The sequence below is a fragment of the Ambystoma mexicanum genome, unplaced genomic scaffold, assembly GCF_040938575.1.
Source record: "Ambystoma mexicanum isolate Mex_15411 unplaced genomic scaffold, UKY_AmexF1_1 Mex_scaf66, whole genome shotgun sequence".
NCBI classification, from domain to species: Eukaryota; Metazoa; Chordata; class Amphibia; order Caudata; family Ambystomatidae; genus Ambystoma; species Ambystoma mexicanum.
Window position 1 is genome coordinate 999,933 of NW_027182484.1, and position 18,519 is coordinate 1,018,451.

Here is an 18,519-nt window from a genome sequence, read left to right on the forward strand (position 1 = left end):
GGCAGATAAAGGACATCCTTCGCACCCCATATACTTATAAGGAGGGTTTGGTGGCTGAAAATGCATAGCTTTGATGGTGATTGCATGTTGCTTGCGCTTTGTGCATATTACTGAATTAATAAAGGAGAACTTTTCAGAGCTTGGGTATAGCTCAGTGGTAGAGCAATTGACTGCAGATCAAGAGGTCCATAGTTCAAGTCTGGGTGCCCCTTTGTTCAACTGATTTACCTGTAAAATATGTTTTTAATTAAATAAATTGAAGAAAACATTTACAATCTTAGCATTTTATGTAATGAGCAACACATTTCTACATTAGAAATACTCCTGATCATCTCCTGAAACATAGGGTAAACACCATGAAACTGTTTAGGATTTCTTCATATGATACAGGCTGTGTTTTACATTCACCCAAGTTCTACTGGTGATATTATCAGTTTGAAATAGTCCATTGGAAGCTCATATGAATGTTATAAAACTGTGGTGGAAACCAATAATATGCCCTTAATGAAATGTATTAATTTGTACAGCTGACTAGAAGTGCACTGATGTCATTAGTTCTACAAGATCCATACAGTAACCCACTCTATCACCTTTTTAAAAAAGGGCAGTTTTCAGCATTCAAGGGTTTATGTCAGTGGTAGAGCGTACGAGTGCTTTTCAAGAAGTTCCAGTTTCATGACCATATACCCTCTTCAATAGATCCTGTTAAAATGTATTTTTTTAACCCAATGCACTGTAAGAAACAATAGGATATATCATCATTTCATATAAAAAACAATGAACAATTGGGTTTAACTATGCTCTTAGCACAAAATCAACAAACTGCAGTAGAGAAGCAGTTACGTTTTGCAGAATTTGTGCATTTGACAAAAGTTTTTTTTCCATGTTCCAAGATCTACATGTGATACGAAATGTATGTATTCTTGCTATGGAAACCTCACTGTATTTTACCAAGGCAGATAAAGGACATCTTTTGTACCCCTTATACTTATAAGGAGGGTTTGGTGGCTGAAAATGCATTGCTTTGATGGTGATTGCATGTTGCTTCCACTTTGTACATATTACTGAATAAATATAGGTGAAAATTTCAGAAATTGGGTTAGTGCTCAGGGGTAGAGCATGTCACTGCAAATCAAGAGGTCCCTAGTTCAAATCTGGGTGTCCCCTTGTCCAACTGTTATACCTGTAGAAATATTTTTTTAATTAAATACATTGAAGTAAACATTTACAATCTTAGCATTTTATGTAATGAGCAACACATTTCTACATTTGAAATACTCCTGATCATCACCTGAAACATAGGGTAAACACTATTAAGCTGTTTAGGATTTCTTCATATGATACAAGCTGTGTTTTACATTCACCCAAGTTCTACTGGTGATATGATCAGTTTGAAATAGTCCATTGGAAGCTCATATGAATGTTATAAAACTGTGGTGGAAACCAATAATATGCTCTTAATGAAATGTATTAATTTGTACAGCTGACCAGAAGTGCACTGATGTCATTAGTTCTACAAGTTCCATACAGTCACCCACTCTATCACCTTTTTAAAAAAGGGCAGTTTTCAGCATTCAAGGGTTTAACTCAGTGGTAGAGCGTAGGAGTGCAGTTCAAGAAGTCCCTGTTTCATAACCATATACCCTCTTCAATAGATCCTGTTAAAATGTTTTTCAACCCAATGCACTGTAAGAAACAATGAGATATATCATCATTTCATATACAAAACAATGAACAATTGGGTTTAACTATGCTGTTAGCACAAAATCAACAAACTGCAGTAGAGAAGCAGTTACGTTTTGCAGAATTTGTGCATTTGACAAAAGTTTTTTTTCCATGTTCCAAGATCTACATGTGATACGAAATGTATGAATTCTTGCAATGGAAACCTCACTGTATTTTACCAAGGCAGATAAAGGACATCTTGTGTACCCCTTATAGTTATGAGGAGGGTTTGGTGGCTGAAAATGCATTGCTTTGATGGTGATTGCATGTTGCTTCCACTTTGTACATATTACTGAATTAAAATAGATGGGGGTATAGCTCCGTGGTAGAGCGTTTGGCTGCAGATCAAGAGGTCCCTAGTTCAAATCTGGGTGCCCCCTTGTCCACTTGTTTTACCTGTAGAAATATTTTTTTAATTAAATAAATTGAAGAACACATTTACAATCTTAGCATTTTATGTAATGAGCAACACATTTCTACATTTGAAATACTCCTGATCGTCACCTGAAACATAGGGTAAACACCATTAAGCTGTTTCGGATTTCTTCGTATGATACAAGCTGTGTATTATGAAGTGGGAGAATGGGAGAAAAGACTCCCCCCAGTCTCCTCGCGCCCCTGACCTAGAGGATCGTGACCCAGACACCCGCCACGAGATGAATTTGCCTATCTACCAGACGACCAAATACCCTGGTACAGGAACATACGGATGTGCCCATCAGCCTGCCCACCAGCCTGCCCTGCTCAAGCCGACACCTGCGGCATGGATGAACTCGACTAAACCCTTCAACGGTAAATAAACACATCGTTAGAGATGCCATGACGACCTAGCCAACTGTCAGAACACTCGTGCAACCATGCACACTGGACACCCCCACACCAATCTACATGAAGAACATACTCAGTGCTATGACGTAGGTGACAGACTCACCCACTGACGCGCATCTTTATTATTTTTCACATAGGTTTTTCAAAATGCAGAAACGCAAGACGCACAAAGCACTCATCTAAATGCTTGCAGACGCTTCTCCTAACCCTTGCATTGTGATGAAAATACAACGTAGACATGGTTCTGCCTATGAAGCAATGTGATACCGCAACTTAAAGTGCCGTGCATTAAACATCCCCACCTATGCACCAGGCCCAAGTAGGCCGCAAGCAAGAGCCTCCATGAACATTGAACGAGCAAGAGTACAATTGCTGACCCTGCAGAACGCGCCCAGCGAGAACTGACAGCCAAGGGAGCGATGTTGCAACTCGCATGCCACCAGCCGACGCCAAGGTCGCACCTGCAAGCTAAGCCAGACACACAGTGGAAAGTACAACTTAAATGTGCAGAATTCTGCCTCAACCACGGTCTCTCCTCACGTGACCAAGCCAAACCTGACAGGGCGCTAGACCCAGGAGGGAGAAGTCGCCTGGGTCCCACGTTTCAGATACAGGCTGCAACAATGAAATGACCTAATGGACACCTACATCAATGGGAATGGTCTGCTCTCAGGCATATGAGCAAATCCACGCATTGTCTGCACAAACACATAGTTACATATTGTTGCAAATGACAGGTACACCGCGAGTAGGGAACAACGATGGTCCCTGGCTGGGGGGCTCCGAGTCGACCAATCAGAACATGGGGCACTCATCACTGACGCCACTAACATTAGCCAATCATTAGGGGTCTTTGTGTAACAATTTTCAAGTATCTAATAGAAGGGACAACCTAAGTATACCACCTGACTGACCCTTAACCACTAACAGCGTTCTCTATACGTATGCTATACTAACCCTACCACTCTAGCGACCAATCCAGAGTGGCGATAGGTTTTTTGCTAACTTTCCCAGGTGACGCAAGTAGCGCGTCATACTGAGGCAAAAAGGGGCCTGCGAGCCCCCCGAATTTCGAGAGTCTGGACGGACGCGTACGATCCTAGACCCATCCCTGCCGTTATTCAATAAACAGCAGTAACACCTTGCTTCTTGTGTGTGTCTCATACTCATTTTTGGGATACGCGGGAGGAGTTGGGGCCTCCCAGCCCGGAGGTCCGCGGAAGGCCCAGCCGACCCCGGGAGAAACCCCCCGACAATTACATTCACCCAGGTTCTACTGGTGATATTATCAGTTTGAAATAGCCCATTGGAAGCTCATATGAATGTTATAAAACTGTGGTGGAAACCAATAATATGCCCTTAATGAAATGTATTAATTTGAGCAGTTTTCAGCATTCAAGGGTTTATGTCAGTGGTAGAGGGTAGGAGTGCAGTTCAAGAAGTCCCTGTTTCATAACCATATAACCTCTTCAATAGATCCTGATAAAATGTTTTTCAACCCAATGCACTGTAAGAAACAATAAGATATATCATCATTTCATACAAAAAACAATGAACAATTGGGTTTAACTTTGCTCTTAGCACAAAATCAAAAAACTGCAGTAGAGAAACAGTTACGTTTTGCAGAATTTGTGCATTTGACAAAAGTTTTTTTCCATGTTCCAAGATCTACATGTGATACGAAATCTATGAATTCTTGCAATGGAAACCTCACTGTATTTTACCATGGCAGATAAAGGACATCTTTTGTACCCCTTATACTTATAAGGAGGGTTTGGTGGCGGCTGAAAATGCATTGCTTTGATGGTGATTGCATGTTGCTTCCACTTTGTACATATTACTGAATAAATAAACGTGAGCATTTCAGAACTGGGGGTATAGCTCAGTGGTAGTGCATTTGACTGCAGATCAAGAGGTCCCTAGCTCAAATCTGGGTGCCCCCTTGTCCAGCTCTTTTACCTGTAGAAATATTTTTTTAAATAAATTGAAGAAAACATTTACAATCTTAGCATTTTATGTAATGAGCAACACATTTCTACACTTGAAATACTCATGATCATCACCTGAAACATAGGGTAAACACAATGAAGCTGTTTAGGATTTCTTCATATGATACAAGCTGTGTTTTACATTCACCCAAGTTCTACTGGTGATATGATCAGTTTGAAATAGTCCATTGGAAGCTCATATGAATGTTATAAAACTGTGGTGGAAACCAATAATATGCCCTTAATGAAATGTATTAATTTGTACAGCTGACCAGAAGTGCACTGATGTCATTAGTTCTACAAGTTCCATAGAGTCACCCACTCTAACACCTTTTTCAAAAAGGGCAGTTTTCAGCATTCCAGGGTTTAACTCAGTGGTAGAGCATAGGAGTGCAGTTCAAGAAGTCCCTGTTTCATAACCATATACCCTCGTCAATAGATCCTGTTAAAATGTTTTTCAACCCAATGCACTGTAAGAAACAATAGGATATATCATCATTTCATATACAAAACAATGAACAATTGGGTTTAACTATGCTCTTAGCACAAAATCAACAAACTGCAGTAGAGAAGCAGTTACATTTTGCAGAATTTGTGCATTTGACAAAAGATTTTTTTTCCATGTTCCAAGATCTACATGTGATACGAAATGTATGAATTCTTGCAATGGAAACTTCACTGTATTTTACCAAGTCAGATAAAGGACATCCTTCGCACCCCTTATACTTATAAGGAGGGTTTTGGTGGCTGAACATGCATTGCTTTGATGGTGATTGCATGTTGCTTCCACTTTGTACATATTACTGAATAAATAAAGGTGAAATTTACAGAAATGGGGTTATAGCTCAGGGGTAGAGCGTTTCACTGCAGATCAAAAGGTCCCTAGTTCAAATCTGGGTGGCCCCTTGTCCAACTGTTTAACCTGTAGAAATATGTTTTTAATTAAATAAATTGAAGTAAACATTTACAATCTTAGCATTTTATGTAATGAGCAACACATTTCTACATTTGAAATACTCCTGATCATCACCTGAAACATAGGGTAAACACCATTAAGCTGTTTCAGATTTCTTTGTATTATACAAGTTGTGTATTACATTCACACAACTTCTACTGGTGATATTATCAGTTTGAAATAGTCCATTGGAAGCTCATATGAATGTTATAAAACTGTGGTGGAAACCAATAATATGCCCTTAATGAAATGTATTAATTTGTACAGCTGACCAGAAGTTCACTGATGTCATTAGTTTGACAAGTTCCATACAGTCACCCACTCTATCACTTTTTTAAAAAAGGGCAGTTTTCAGCATTCAAGGGTTTATGTCAGTGGTAGAGGGTAGGAGTGCAGTTCAAGAAGTCCCTGTTTCATAACCCTATACCCTCTTCAATAGATCCTGTTAAAATGTTTTTGAACCCAATGCACTGTAAGAAACAATAAGATATATCATCATTTCATATACAAAACAATGAACAATTGGGTTTAACTATGCTCTTAGCACAAAATCAACAAACTGCAGTAGAGAAGCAGTTACGTTTTGCAGAATTTGTGCATTTGACAAAAGTTTTTTTTCCATGTTCCAAGATCTACATGTGATACAACATGTATGAATTCTTGCAATGGAAACCTCACTGTATTTTACCAAGGCAGATAAAGGAAATTTTTTGTACCCCTTATACTTATAAGGAGGGTTTGGTGGCTGAAATTGCATTGCTTTGATGGTGATTGCATGTTGCTTCCACTTTTTACATATTACTGAATTAATATAGGGGAATATTTCGGAATTGGGGGTATAGCTCAGTGGTAGAGCATTTGACTGCAGATCAGGAGGTCCCTAGTTCAAACCTGGGTGCCCCCTTCTTCAACTGTTTTACCTGTAGAAATAAATTGAAGAAAACATTTACAATCTTAGCATTTTATGTAATGAGCAACACATTTCTACATGTGAAAGACTCCTGATCATCTCCTGAAACATAGGGTAAACACCATTAAGCTGTTTAGGATTTCTTCATATGATACAAGCTGTGTTTTACATTCACCCAAGTTCTACTGGTGATATTATCAGTTTGAAATAGTCCATTGAAGGCTCATATGAATGTTATAAACTGGGGTGGAAACCAATAATATGCCCTTAATGAAATGTATTAATTTGTACAGCTGACCAGAAAGTGCACTGATGTCATTAGTTCTACAAGTTCCATACAGTCACCCAATCTATCACCTTTTTTAAAAAGGGCAGTTTTCAGCATTCAAGGGTTTAACTCAGTGGTAGAGTGTAGGAGTGCAGTTCAGGAAGACCCTGTTTCATAATCATATACCCTCTTCAATAGATCCTGTTAAAATGTTTTTAACCCAATGCACTGTAAGAAACAATAAGATATATCATCATTTCATAAACAAAACAATGAACAATTGGGTTTAACTATGCTCTTAGCACAAAATCAACAAACTGCAGTAGAGAAGCAGTTACGTTTTGCAGAATTTGTGCATTTGACAAACGATTTTTTTTCCATGTTCCAAGATCTACATGTGATACGAAATGTATGAATTATTGCAATGGAAACCTCACTGTATTTTACCAAGGCAGATAAAGGACATCCTTCGCAACCCTTATACTTATAAGGAGGGTTTAGTGGCTGAATTTGCATTGCTTTGATGGTGATTGCATGTTGCTTGCACTTTGTACATATTACTGAATAAATAAAGGCGAACATTTCAGAAAGGGGGTATAGCTCAGTTGTAGAGCATTTGACTGCAGATCAAGAAGTCCCTAGTTTAAATCTGGGTGCCCTCTTCTCCAACTGTTTTACCTGTAGAAATAAATTGAAGAAAACATTTACAATCTTAGCATTTTATGTAATGAGCAACACATTTCTACATTTGAAAGACTCCTGACCATCTCCCGAAACATAGGGTAAACACCATGAAACTGTCTAGGATTTCTTCATATGATACAAGCTGTGTTTTACATTCACCCAAGTTCTACTGGTGATATTATCAGTTTGAAATAGTCCATTGGAAGCTCATATGAATGTTATAAAACTGTGGTGGAAACCAAAATTATGCCCTTAATGAAATGTATTAATTTGTACAGCTGACCAGAAGTGCACTGATGTCATTAGTTCTACAAGATCCATACAGTCACCCACTCTATCACCTTTTTAAAAAAGGGCAGTTTTCAGAATTCAAGGGTTTATGTCAGTGGTAGAGCGTACGAGTGCTTTTCAAGAAGTTCCGGTATCATGACCATATACCCTCTTCAATAGATCCTGTTAAAATGTATTTTTTTAACCCAATGCACTGTAAGAAACCATAAGATATATAATAATTTCATATACAAAACAATGAACAATTGGGTTTAACTATGCTCTTAGCACAAAATCAACAAAATGCAGTAGAGAAACAGTTACGTTTTGCAGAATTTGTGCATTGACAAAAGGTTTTTTCCAGGTTCCAAGATCTACATGTGATACGAAATGTATGAATTCTTGCAATGGAAACCTCACTGTATTTTACCAAGGCAGATAAATGACATCTTTTGTACCCCTTATACTTATAAGGAGGGTTTAGTGGCTGAAAATGCATTGCTTTGATGGTGATTGCATGTTGCTTCCACTTTGTACATATTACTGAATAAATAAAGGTGAACATTTAAGAAATTGGGTTATAACTCAGGGGTAGAGCATTTCACTGCAGATCAAGAGGTCCCTAGTTCAAATCTGGGTGCCCCCTTGTCCAACTGTTTTACCTGTAGAAATATTTTTTTAATTAAATAAATTGAAGAAAACATTTACAATCTTAGCATTTTATGTAATGAGCAACACATTTCTACATTTGAAATACTCCTGATCATCACTTGAAACATAGGGTAAACACTATTAAGCTGTTTAGGATTTCTTCATATGATACAAGCTGTGCTTTACATTCACCCAAGTTCTACTGTTGATATGATTAGTTTGAAATAGTCCATTGGAAGCTCATATGAATGTTATAAAACTGTGGTGGAAACCAATAATATGCCCTTAATGAAATGTATTAATTTGTACAGCTGACCAGAAGTGCACTGATGTCATTAGTTCTACAAGTTCCATACAGTCACCCACTCTATCACCTTTTTAAAAAAGGGCAGTTTTCAGCATTCAAGGGTTTAACTCAGTGGTAGAGCGTAGGAGTGCAGTTCAAGAAGTCCCTGTTTCATAACCATATACCCTCGTCAATAGATCCAGTTAAAATGTTTTTCAACCCAATGCACTGTAAGAAACAATAGGATATATCATCATTTCATATAAAAAAAAAATGAACAATTGGGTTTAACTATACTCTTAGCACAAAATTAACAAACTGCAGTAGAGAAGCAGTTACGTTTTGCAGAATTTGTGCATTTGACATAAGATTTTTTTCCATGTTCCAAGATCTACATGTGATACGAAATGTATGAATTCTTGCAATGGAAACCTCACTGTATTTTACCAAGGCAGATAAAGGACATCCTTCGCACCCCATATACTTATAAGGAGGGTTTGGTGGCTGAAAATGCATAGCTTTGATGGTGATTGCATGTTGCTTGCACTTTGTACATATTACTGAATTAATAAAGGTGTACTTTTCAGAGCTTGGGTATAGCTCAGTGGTAGAGCATTTGACTGCAGATCAAGAGGTCCCTAGTTCAAAACTGGGTGCCCCTTTGTTCAACTGATTTACCTGTAGAAATATTTTTTTAAATAAATTGAAGAAAACATTTACAATCTTAGCATTTTATGTAATGGGCAACACATTTCTACATTAGAAATACTCCTGATCATCTCCTGAAACATAGGGTAAACACCATGAAACTGTTTAGGATTTCTTCATATGATACAAGCTGTGTTTTACATTCACCCAAGTTCTACTGGTGATATTATCAGTTTGAAATAGTCCATTGGAAGCTCATATGAATGTTATAAAACTGTGGTGGAAACCAATAATATGCCCTTAATGAAATGTATTAATTTGTACAGCTGACCAGAAGTTCAATGATGTCATTAGTTTGACAAGTTCCATACAGTCACCCACTCTATCACTTTTTTAAAAAAGGGCAGTTTTCAGCATCCAAGGGTTTATGTCAGTGGTAGAGGGTAGGAGTGCAGTTCAAGAAGTCCCTGTTTCATAACCCTATACCCTCTTCAATAGATCCTGTTAAAATGTTTTTGAACCCAATGCACTGTAAGAAACAATAAGATATATCATCATTTCATATACAAAACAATGAACAATTGGGTTTAACTATGCTCTTAGCACAAAATCAACAAACTGCAGTAGAGAAGCAGTTACGTTTTGCAGAATTTGTGCATTTGACAAAAGTTTTTCTTCCATGTTCCAAGATCTACATGTGATACAACATGTATGAATTCTTGCAATGGAAACCTCACTGTATTTTACCAAGGCAGATAAAGGAAATCTTTTGTACCCCTTATACTTATAAGGAGGGTTTGGTGGCTGAAATTGCATTGCTTTGATGGTGATTGCATGTTGCTTCCACTTTGTACATATTACTGAATTAATATAGGGTAATATTTCAGAATTGGGGGTATAGCTCAGTGGTAGAGCATTTGACTGCAGATCAAGAAGTCCCTAGTTTAAATCTTGGTGCCCTCTTCTCCAACTGTTTTACCTGTAGAAATAAATTGAAGAAAACATTTACAATCTTAGCATTTTATGTAATGAGCAACACATTTCTACATTTGAAAGACTCCTGACCATCTCCCGAAACATAGGGTAAACACCATGAAACTGTCTAGGATTTCTTCATATGATACAAGCTGTGTTTTACATTCACCCAAGTTCTACTGGTGATATTATCAGTTTGAAATAGTCCATTGGAAGCTCATATGAATGTTATAAAACTGTGGTGGAAACCAATAATATGCCCTTAATGAAATGTATTAATTTGTACAGCTGACCAGAAGTGCACTGATGTCATTAGTTCTACAAGATCCATACAGTCACCCACTCTATCACCTTTTTAAAAAAGGGCAGTTTTCAGAATTCAAGGGTTTATGTCAGTGGTAGAGCGTACAAGTGCTTTTCAAGAAGTTCCGGTTTCATGACCATATACCCTCTTCAATAGATCCTGTTAAAATGTATTTTTTTAACATAATGCACTGTAAGAAACCATAAGATATATAATAATTTCATATACAAAACAATGAACAATTGGGTTTAACTATGCTCTTAGCACAAAATCAACAAAATGCAGTAGAGAAACAGTTACGTTTTGCAGAATTTGTGCATTGACAAAAGGTTTTTTCCAGGTTCCAAGATCTACATGTGATACGAAATGTATGAATTCTTGCAATGGAAACCTCACTGTATTTTACCAAGGCAGATAAATGACATCTTTTGTACCCCTTATACTTATAAGGAGGGTTTGGTGGCTGAAAATGCATTGCTTTGATGGTGATTGCATGTTGCTTCCACTTTGTACATATTACTGAATAAATAAAGGTGAACATTTCAGAAATTGGGTTATAACTCAGGGGTAGAGCATGTCACTGCAGATCAAGAGGTCCCTAGTTCAAATCTGGGTGCCCCCTTGTCCAACTGTTTTACCTGTAGAAATATTTTTTTAATTAAATAAATTGAAGAAAACATTTACAATCTTAGCATTTTATGTAATGAGCAACACATTTCTACATTTGAAATACTCCTGATCATCACTTGAAACATAGGGTAAACACTATCAAGCTGTTTAGGATTTCTTCATATGATACAAGCTGTGCTTTACATTCACCCAAGTTCTACTGTTGATATGATTATTTTGAAATAGTCCATTGGAAGCTCATATGAATGTTATAAAACTGTGGTGGAAACCAATAATATGCCCTTAATGAAATGTATTAATTTGTACAGCTGACCAGAAGTGCACTGATGTCATTAGTTCTACAAGTTCCATACAGTCACCCACTCTATCACCTTTTTAAAAAAGGGCAGTTTTCAGCATTCAAGGGTTTAACTCAGTGGTAGAGCATAGGAGTGCAGTTCAAGAAGTCCCTGTTTCATAACCATATACCCTCGTCAATAGATCCTGTTAAAATGTTTTTCAACCCAATGCACTGTAAGAAACAATAGGATATATCATCATTTCATATAAAAAAAAATGAACAATTGGGTTTAACTATACTCTTAGCACAAAATTAACAAACGGCAGTAGAGAAGCAGTTACGTTTTGCAGAATTTGTGCATTTGACATAAGATTTTTTTCCATGTTCCAAGATCTACATGTGATACGAAATGTATGAATTCTTGCAATGGAAACCTCACTGTATTTTACCAAGGCAGATAAAGGACATCCTTCGCACCCCATATACTTATAAGGAGGGTTTGGTGGCTGAAAATGCATAGCTTTGATGGTGATTGCATGTTGCTTGCACTTTGTACATATTACTGAATTAATAAAGGTGTACTTTTCAGAGCTTGGGTATAGCTCAGTGGTAGAGCATTTGACTGCAGATCAAGAGGTCCCTAGTTCAAAACTGGGTGCCCCCTTGTCCAACTGTTTTACCTGTAGAAATATTTTTTTAATTAAATAAATTGAAGAAAACATTTACAATCTTAGCATTTTATGTAATGGGCAACACATTTCTACATTAGAAATACTCCTGATCATCTCCTGAAACATAGGGTAAACACCATGAAACTGTTTAGGATTTCTTCATATGATACAAGCTGTGTTTTACATTCACCCAAGTTCTACTGGTGATATTATCAGTTTGAAATAGTCCATTGGAAGCTCATATGAATGTTATAAAACTGTGGTGGAAACCAATAATATGCCCTTAATGAAATGTATTAATTTGTACAGCTGACCAGAAGTTCACTGATGTCATTAGTTTGACAAGTTCCATACAGTCACCCACTCTATCACTTTTTTAAAAAAGGGCAGTTTTCAGCATTCAAGGGTTTATGTCAGTGGTAGAGGGTAGGAGTGCAGTTCAAGAAGTCCCTGTTTCATAACCCTATACCCTCTTCAATAGATCCTGTTAAAATGTTTTTGAACCCAATGCACTGTAAGAAACAATAAGATATATCATCATTTCATATACAAAACAATGAACAATTGGGTTTAACTATGCTCTTAGCACAAAATCAACAAACTGCAGTAGAGAAGCAGTTACGTTTTGCAGAATTTGTGCATTTGACAAAAGTTTTTCTTCCATGTTCCAAGATCTACATGTGATACAACATGTATGAATTCTTGCAATGGAAACCTCACTGTATTTTACCAAGGCAGATAAAGGAAATCTTTTGTACCCCTTATACTTATAAGGAGGGTTTGGTGGCTGAAATTGCATTGCTTTGATGGTGATTGCATGTTGCTTCCACTTTGTACATATTACTGAATTAATATAGGGGAATATTTCAGAATTGGGGGTATAGCTCAGTGGTAGAGCATTTGACTGCAGATCAGGAGGTCCCTAGTTCAAACCTGGGTGCCCCCTTCTCCAACTGTTTTACCTGTAGAAATAAATTGAAGAAAACATTTACAATCTTAGCATTTTATGTAATGAGCAACACATTTCTACATGTGAAAGACTCCTGATCATCTCCTGAAACATAGGGTAAACACCATTAAGCTGTTTAGGATTTCTTCATATGATACAAGCTGTGTTTTACATTCACCCAAGTTCTACTGGTGATATTATCAGTTTGAAATAGTCCATTGAAGGCTCATATGAATGTTATAAACTGTGGTGGAAACCAATAATATGCCCTTAATGAAATGTATTAATTTGTACAGCTGACCAGAAAGTGCACTGATGTCATTAGTTCTACAAGTTCCATACAGTCACCCAATCTATCACCTTTTTTAAAAAGGGCAGTTTTCAGCATTCAAGGGTTTAACTCAGTGGTAGAGTGTAGGAGTGCAGTTCAAGAAGACCCTGTTTCATAATCATATACCCTCTTCAATAGATCCTGTTAAAATGTTTTTTAACCCAATTCACTGTAAGAACCAATAAGATATATCATCATTTCATACACAAAACAATGAACAATTGGGTTTAACTATGCTCTTAGCACAAAATCAACAAACTGCAGTACAGAAGCAGTTACGTTTTGCAGAATTTGTGCATTTGACAAAAGATTTTTTTTCCATGTTCCAAGATCTACATGTGATACGAAATGTATGAATTATTGCAATGGAAACCTCACTGTATTTTACCAAGGCAGATAAAGGACATCCTTCGCAACCCTTATACTTATAAGGAGGGTTTAGTGGCTGAATTTGCATTGCTTTGATGGTGATTGCATGTTGCTTGCACTTTGTACATATTACTGAATAAATAAAGGCGAACATTTCAGAAAGGGGGTATAGCTCAGTTGTAGAGCATTTGACTGCAGATCAAGAAGTCCCTAGTTTAAATCTGGGTGCCCTCTTCTCCAACTGTTTTACCTGTAGAAATAAATTGAAGAAAACATTTACAATCTTAGCATTTTATGTAATGAGCAACACATTTCTACATTTGAAAGACTCCTGACCATCTCCCGAAACATAGGGTAAACACCATGAAACTGTCTAGGATTTCTTCATATGATACAAGCTGTGTTTTACATTCACCCAAGTTCTACTGGTGATATTATCAGTTTGAAATAGTCCATTGGAAGCTCATATGAATGTTATAAAACTGTGGTGGAAACCAATAATATGCCCTTAATGAAATGTATTAATTTCTACAGCTGACCAGAAGTGCACTGATGTCATTAGTTCTACAAGATCCATACAGTCACCCACTCTATCACCTTTTTAAAAAAGGGCAGTTTTCAGAATTCAAGGGTTTATGTCAGTGGTAGAGCGTACGAGTGCTTTTCAAGAAGTTCCGGTTTCATGACCGTATACCCTCTTCAATAGATCCTGTTAAAATGTATTTTTTTAACCCAATGCACTGTAAGAAACCATAAGATATATAATAATTTCATATACAAAACAATGAACAATTGGGTTTAACTATGCTCTTAGCACAAAATCAACAAACTGCAGTAGAGAAGCAGTTACGTTTTGCAGAATTTGTGCATTTGACAAAAGTTTTTCTTCCATGTTCCAAGATCTACATGTGATACAACATGTATGAATTCTTGCAATGGAAACCTCACTGTATTTTACCAAGGCAGATAAAGGAAATCTTTTGTACCCCTTATACTTATAAGGAGGGTTTGGTGGCTGAAATTGCATTGCTTTGATGGTGATTGCATGTTGCTTCCACTTTGTACATATTACTGAATTAATATAGGGGAATATTTCAGAATTGGGGGTATAGCTCAGTGGTAGAGCATTTGACTGCAGATCAAGAAGTCCCTAGTTTAAATCTTGGTGCCCTCTTCTCCAACTGTTTTACCTGTAGAAATAAATTGAAGAAAACATTTACAATCTTAGCATTTTATGTAATGAGCAACACATTTCTACATTTGAAAGACTCCTGACCATCTCCCGAAACATAGGGTAAACACCATGAAACTGTCTAGGATTTCTTCATATGATACAAGCTGTGTTTTACATTCACCCAAGTTCTACTGGTGATATTATCAGTTTGAAATAGTCCATTGGAAGCTCATATGAATGTTATAAAACTGTGGTGGAAACCAATAATATGCCCTTAATGAAATGTATTAATTTGTACAGCTGACCAGAAGTGCACTGATGTCATTAGTTCTACAAGATCCATACAGTCACCCACTCTATCACCTTTTTAAAAAAGGGCAGTTTTCAGAATTCAAGGGTTTATGTCAGTGGTAGAGCGTACAAGTGCTTTTCAAGAAGTTCCGGTTTCATGACCATATACCCTCTTCAATAGATCCTGTTAAAATGTATTTTTTTAACATAATGCACTGTAAGAAACCATAAGATATATAATAATTTCATATACAAAACAATGAACAATTGGGTTTAACTATGCTCTTAGCACAAAATCAACAAAATGCAGTAGAGAAACAGTTACGTTTTGCAGAATTTGTGCATTGACAAAAGGTTTTTTCCAGGTTCCAAGATCTACATGTGATACGAAATGTATGAATTCTTGCAATGGAAACCTCACTGTATTTTACCAAGGCAGATAAATGACATCTTTTGTACCCCTTATACTTATAAGGAGGGTTTGGTGGCTGAAAATGCATTGCTTTGATGGTGATTGCATGTTGCTTCCACTTTGTACATATTACTGAATAAATAAAGGTGAACATTTCAGAAATTGGGTTATAACTCAGGGGTAGAGCATTTCACTGCAGATCAAGAGGTCCCTAGTTCAAATCTGGGTGCCCCCTTGTCCAACTGTTTTACCTGTAGAAATATTTTTTTAATTAAATAAATTGAAGAAAACATTTACAATCTTAGCATTTTATGTAATGAGCAACACATTTCTACATTTGAAATACTCCTGATCATCACTTGAAACATAGGATAAACACTATCAAGCTGTTTAGGATTTCTTCATATGATACAAGCTGTGCTTTACATTCACCCAAGTTCTACTGTTGATATGATTATTTTGAAATAGTCCATTGGAAGCTCATATGAATGTTATAAAACTGTGGTGGAAACCAATAATATGCCCTTAATGAAATGTATTAATTTGTACAGCTGACCAGAAGTGCACTGATGTCATTAGTTCTACAAGTTCCATACAGTCACCCACTCTATCACCTTTTTAAAAAAGGGCAGTTTTCAGCATTCAAGGGTTTAACTCAGTGGTAGAGCATAGGAGTGCAGTTCAAGAAGTCCCTGTTTCATAACCATATACCCTCGTCAATAGATCCTGTTAAAATATTTTTCAACCCAATGCACTGTAAGAAACAATAGGATATATCATCATTTCATATAAAAAAAAATGAACAATTGGGTTTAACTATACTCTTAGCACAAAATTAACAAACGGCAGTAGAGAAGCAGTTACGTTTTGCAGAATTTGTGCATTTGACATAAGATTTTTTTCCATGTTCCAAGATCTACATGTGATACGAAATGTATGAATTCTTGCAATGGAAACCTCACTGTATTTTACCAAGGCAGATAAAGGACATCCTTCGCACCCCATATACTTATAAGGAGGGTTTGGTGGCTGAAAATGCATAGCTTTGATGGTGATTGCATGTTGCTTGCACTTTGTACATATTACTGAATTAATAAAGGTGTACTTTTCAGAGCTTGGGTATAGCTCAGTGGTAGAGCATTTGACTGCAGATCAAGAGGTCCCTAGTTCAAAACTGGGTGCCCCCTTGTCCAACTGTTTTACCTGTAGAAATATTTTTTTAATTAAATAAATTGAAGAAAACATTTACAATCTTAGCATTTTATGTAATGGGCAACACATTTCTACATTAGAAATACTCCTGATCATCTCCTGAAACATAGGGTAAACACCATGAAACTGTTTAGGATTTCTTCATATGATACAAGCTGTGTTTTACATTCACCCAAGTTCTACTGGTGATATTATCAGTTTGAAATAGTCCATTGGAAGCTCATATGAATGTTATAAAACTGTGGTGGAAACCAATAATATGCCCTTAATGAAATGTATTAATTTGTACAGCTGACCAGAAGTTCACTGATGTCATTAGTTTGACAAGTTCCATACAGTCACCCACTCTATCACTTTTTTAAAAAAGGGCAGTTTTCAGCATTCAAGGGTTTATGTCAGTGGTAGAGGGTAGGAGTGCAGTTCAAGAAGTCCCTGTTTCATAACCCTATACCCTCTTCAATAGATCCTGTTAAAATGTTTTTGAACCCAATGCACTGTAAGAAACAATAAGATATATCATCATTTCATATACAAAACAATGAACAATTGGGTTTAACTATGCTCTTAGCACAAAATCAACAAATTGCAGTAGAGAAGCAGTTACGTTTTGCAGAATTTGTGCATTTGACAAAAGTTTTTCTTCCATGTTCCAAGATCTACATGTGATACAACATGTATGAATTCTTGCAATGGAAACCTCACTGTATTTTACCAAGGCAGATAAAGGAAATCTTTTGTACCCCTTATACTTATAAGGAGGGTTTGGTGGCTGAAATTGCATTGCTTTGATGGTGATTGCATGTTGCTTCCACTTTGTACATATTACTGAATTAATATAGGGGAATATTTCAGAATTGGGGGTATAGCTCAGTGGTAGAGCATTTGACTGCAGATCAGGAGGTCCCTAGTTCAAACCTGGGTGCCCCCTTCTCCAACTGTTTTACCTGTAGAAATAAATTGAAGAAAACATTTACAATCTTAGCATTTTATGTAATGAGCAACACATTTCTACATGTGAAAGACTCCTGATCATCTCCTGAAACATAGGGTAAACACCATTAAGCTGTTTAGGATTTCTTCATATGATACAAGCTGTGTTTTACATTCACCCAAGTTCTACTGGTGATATTATCAGTTTGAAATAGTCCATTGAAGGCTCATATGAATGTTATAAACTGTGGTGGAAACCAATAATATGCCCTTAATGAAATGTATTAATTTGTACAGCTGACCAGAAAGTGCACTGATGTCATTAGTTCTACAAGTTCCATACAGTCACCCAATCTATCACCTTTTTTAAAAAGGGCAGTTTTCAGCATTCAAGGGTTTAACTCAGTGGTAGAGTGTAGGAGTGCAGTTCAAGAAGACCCTGTTTCATAATCATATACCCTCTTCAATAGATCCTGTTAAAATGTTTTTTAACCCAATTCACTGTAAGAACCAATAAGATATATCATCATTTCATAAACAAAACAATGAACAATTGGGTTTAACTATGCTCTTAGCACAAAATCAACAAACTGCAGTACAGAAGCAGTTACGTTTTGCAGAATTTGTGCATTTGACAAAAGATTTTTTTTCCATGTTCCAAGATCTACATGTGATACGAAATGTATGAATTATTGCAATGGAAACCTCACTGTATTTTACCAAGGCAGATAAAGGACATCCTTCGCAACCCTTATACTTATAAGGAGGGTTTAGTGGC

General features: G+C 36.7%; 3 non-coding genes across 3 annotated transcripts; all 3 read left to right on the forward strand.

Annotated features, from left to right (window-relative positions):
• The first annotated feature begins 6,328 nt into the window (after positions 1 to 6,328).
• TRNAC-GCA (transfer RNA cysteine (anticodon GCA)) lies at positions 6,329 to 6,400 on the forward strand. The gene has a single exon. It is a non-coding gene; the product is annotated as a tRNA-Cys (tRNA).
• A 6,547-nt stretch (positions 6,401 to 12,947) lies between these two features.
• TRNAC-GCA (transfer RNA cysteine (anticodon GCA)) lies at positions 12,948 to 13,019 on the forward strand. The gene has a single exon. It is a non-coding gene; the product is annotated as a tRNA-Cys (tRNA).
• A 4,648-nt stretch (positions 13,020 to 17,667) lies between these two features.
• Positions 17,668 to 17,739, forward strand: TRNAC-GCA (transfer RNA cysteine (anticodon GCA)). Its single transcript has one exon. It is a non-coding gene; the product is annotated as a tRNA-Cys (tRNA).
• The last annotated feature ends 780 nt before the right edge of the window (positions 17,740 to 18,519 follow it).